Raw genomic sequence first — 4,169 nt, 5'->3', positions numbered from 1 at the left:
CCCCCTACATGGCACCATTCTTTGTGCCTTCCTATCAGCATTCTTTGCAGACCCAGAGAAAGCCTGAGAAGGGGAAGCTGGGTTGGAAGGACTCACTTGGGCTCTAAAGACCCTGCAGCAACACTGCTTCACACCAGTCCCATCTCGGGACCCCCTTCCCAGCACCCTCACCTTTGACCTTCTGGAGCTCCAGCCTACCCGTTCCGTCTGTTCCATCTGGACGTCTCAGCTGGTCTTCAGTATACACTGGAATCCTAAATAAGTAGGCTCTAATGCCATTGACAGAATTGACTTGCCAGTAAGAGTGAGAACAAGGAGTTGAAGAGAGAGAAGTTCCTTCTTCCATGTCCTCTCATGCCAGGACCATGCCAGCAGAAGATGTGGTCCAGATTACAGGTGGGTCTTCCCGACTCAGAAGATCTGGATATTTTTTTTTTATTTTTAAAAAAGATTTATTTAATTATCTCATGTATATAAGTACACTGTAGCTGTCTTCAGACACACCAGAAGAGGGCATCAGATCTCATACCATGTGGTTGCTGGGATTTGAACTCAGGACCTCTGGAAGAGCAGTCAGTGCTCTTGACCACTGAACCATCTCTCCAGCCCCTAGAAGATCTGGATTAAAAGTGGGTCTTCCCACTTCAAATGATTTAATTAAGAAAAAAAAAATCAGCTGGGCAATGGTGGCGCACGCCTTTAATCCCAGCACTTGGGAGGCAGAGACAGGCGAATTTCTGAGTTCGAGGTCAGTCTGGTCTACACAGTGAGTTCCAGGATAGCCAGAGCTACAGAGAAACCTTGTTTCGAAAAACCAAAAAATTAAATCCCTCACAAATGTGCCTGGCCATTTTTTTTTCTTTTCTTTTCTTTTCTTTTCCTTTCTTTTCTTTTCTTAGTATTTTAATTTATTTTTTTTTATTTTTGGTTTTTAGTTCATTCCAGATATAGATAAGTTGACAACCAAGAATAGCTGTCAAGGCCCACTTCTTCTAACATAACTGTGGCCATTTTGTATTCAGTCTCCATTTTGCTCATAAGGTGAAATTAAGTTCAGGTTCTCAGACTCTACTTCCAAGAAGTAATTATCAATAGCTGACACTGAAAACTTCTCCTAAAAGGCCATAACACTATGGTTGAATTACTTACACTGCTATCTCAATGCCCTGAAACTCCTCTGTTCACCACCTGTCCACCACCTCTCTTATCTCACTTAGGACCAATCAGCTTAAAAGTCAGCCAAAATGTAGAACTGCCTCTACCCTTGCCTTTTGAATTACTGAATTTGGTTTTTCCTATAAAAAGTTTGCCCTAAGAACAGACTGGTCCCACAAAAGGCTCCTGAATCCTTTTCTTTCTTTCTTTCTTTTTTTTTTTTTGTGGTTCGGATGGATCAGTCTTGGTGACATTCAATAAACTATTTTTGCTTAACTGAGATCAGTGTTTGTATGGTTTGTGTAGCAATTCCTGAAGCCCAACAATAGCTACCATGCTGCTTTTGCTAAAAAGCATAGACTCCTCACCCAAGTCCACAAGGTAAACGAAAGCCTGCCATCTCTGCCCTTACTCTGTACTTGCCTACTTTACATTAGCTCAGACCTCTGTTTGATTGGTCTACCAAGCCTACCTCAACCCCTTTCCAGGTTGAAGGCACAGAGACAAGTTATTGACATAAATCTGCGTTCACTTTGGGTTTCTGGAAGAACAAAAATCTCAGGTAAGAGCGGTTATCCATATGGGTGATTCCAGATACTGGAGCAGACATAATCATCTCGAGAGACAAGACTTAGTTATACCGCTTTGGAAACCTTCTCCTGTTACCTCAGGCCCAGTCGGGGAAGTGGCCACTGGCCACTTATCCAAATTTTTACATGGCTGTTTGGCTTTTCCTCCTGCAGCTCTTGTGTCCCATCCTTCTCTCCCAAGTCATGGTGATGCTCTGTCTTCCTTTCTCCCTGTTCCTAGCCTGCACAGATCTAAAGGTCCCGCCTCAGTCTACTAGTGTAGCCATTGGTCATTGGCTCCTTATTGATTGATCAAGAACCAATTGGGAACAAGGACCTTCAGCATTTGGATATTCAGATTCCCAATTTTGGGGGCCGGATTAATTCAAAGCACTGGAACCAATCTCCAAATGCTTACTGTCCCTCCAAAGCTGAGACAATATCAACAGCACACCTAGTCCAGGACCAGTTATGTATAATCTCTTCTTCCTGACCCAGATCTTCCTCTATTTAAAGTCAATGTTCATGTTAGCCCCACAAAGGTGGACCTGGGGTCACAATTCCTCTACATCGGTTCCTTCTACTCTCTCTCTCTCTCTCTCTCTCTCTCTCTCTTCCTAAAAGTTCCAACACCAGCATTACATACTGATTTCTGTTAGAGTTGACTAGAGATTCAGATGAGTAAAAACCAGTAACTCCTGACAAACACTGGTTCTACTGACGAGATGCTTACCACCTCCTGATGGTACTATTCCAGTGGATGGTGGTCTATGTACAAGTTTTCCTTCACTGGGACCTGAAGCTGTGTTTACCTGGCTCTCACCTGTCCCAGTTTCACTCTCTGAGACCTGAGTCCAGTACTGTTTCCATCTAAACACGCGTCAGAGATCTGAGAATGGTGTTTGACATATACTAAAACCCTGCTCAGCAGTGCTGAGAATGCTGGCTTTCAACTGAAGGTCCTCCAAGGACAGACAGCAAAGCATCCAGGCACAGGGGATAGAGCCCTGGGAGTTTAAAGAGACATTGAGGCATCTGTCCATTGTCTCTCTCTGAAAGAAGAAAATAAGAGACTGAAGATGTGGCTTCATGGGTAAGAATGCATAATGTTCTTTCTGAGGATTTAAGTTCAGTTCCTGACACCTAAATTGGGAAGTTCACACTCACCTGTAACTCCAGCTCCAAGGGATTCCATGTCCTCTTCTGGCCTCTGTGAGAATCCACACACAAGTGGTATATACATGCACTCAGGGACACACACATGCACATACAACTAAAATGAATCTTTTAGTTATACATGGTGGGTGGTGCCTGCCTTTAATCCTAGGAGACAGAGTAGGTCTCTTTGAGTCCCAGGTTGACTTGGCCTACATAGTGAGACCCTGACTTGGGAAAAACAACAGAAAAAAAAGAAAGAAGAATATATTCACAGAGCCTTGATAAAGGCAAAAATCAGAGTTAATCTTTAATTCCCAGACTACTAAGAGGCTGTTTTTCTTTTTTCTTTTGGCTTTTTGAGACAGGGTTTCTCTGTGTAGCCCTGGCTGTCCTGGAACTCACTCTGTAGACCAGGCTGGCCTTGAGCTCAGAAATCCACCTGCTTCTGCCTCCCAAGTGCAGGGATTAAAGGTGTGCGCCACCACTGCCCGGCGAGGCTGCAAAAGCCGATGAATTCAAAGTGTATTCCATACAGCATGTTAAAGTGGCTACCAGAAGCAGCCTAGATGATGGTATCTTTGGTTACAACCATTGGAACAGTTTGCTACTGAAGAGTCCTGTGCTTCTCTCTTCTCTCAGGAAGGCCTCCAGCACCTCACCACCCCCACTAGGAACTAAGTGCAGAGCAGCAGTGAGTTAGGCAGATGGCCAGTGTCGTCATACCACTTGAAAAGGAAGTTACGTGACTTTCCCATATCACAACAATCAAAACATTCTGTAACTGTTATCTGTAAGTTTATGGCCTTCTTAAAAGCTTGTCAATCACTTCAGAAAGCCCTCGACTTGGGAGGGAGAGGTAGGCAGATCTCTGAGTTCAAGGCCAGCCTGGTCTACAGAGTGAGTTCCAGGACAACCAGGGCTACACAGAGAAACTCTGTGTAGGAAAAAAAAAAGACTTTAAGTCTTTTAATTAAATGAGATGGTTTTGTTCTCCTTGTTATCTTTGAATGTGAAATAAATCAATTAAAAGTTAAATGAATCTCCGAAACAGGATTAATTTATTGGCATTCTTCTTGCTTTCCTACTTTGGGTCAGCATTATGTATTTTGAGGGAATGGATAGAGGAAGATAGGGCCACTTCTGACTGGGGTGGTGTTGGAAGGATTTCATAAAAGATGGCAGAGGACAGGACAAGCCTTTCCCTCCTGTGGAGGATCCTGCTGGATGCCATACCCTCTGTCCTGCCTCCTGCTCTGTCCCCACCATGTTGCCACCCCCCCCCCCCCC

This window comes from Mastomys coucha, unplaced genomic scaffold (assembly GCF_008632895.1).
Source record: "Mastomys coucha isolate ucsf_1 unplaced genomic scaffold, UCSF_Mcou_1 pScaffold23, whole genome shotgun sequence".
NCBI lineage: Eukaryota > Metazoa > Chordata > Mammalia > Rodentia > Muridae > Mastomys > Mastomys coucha.
Note: the sequence above shows the minus strand (reverse complement) of the source record.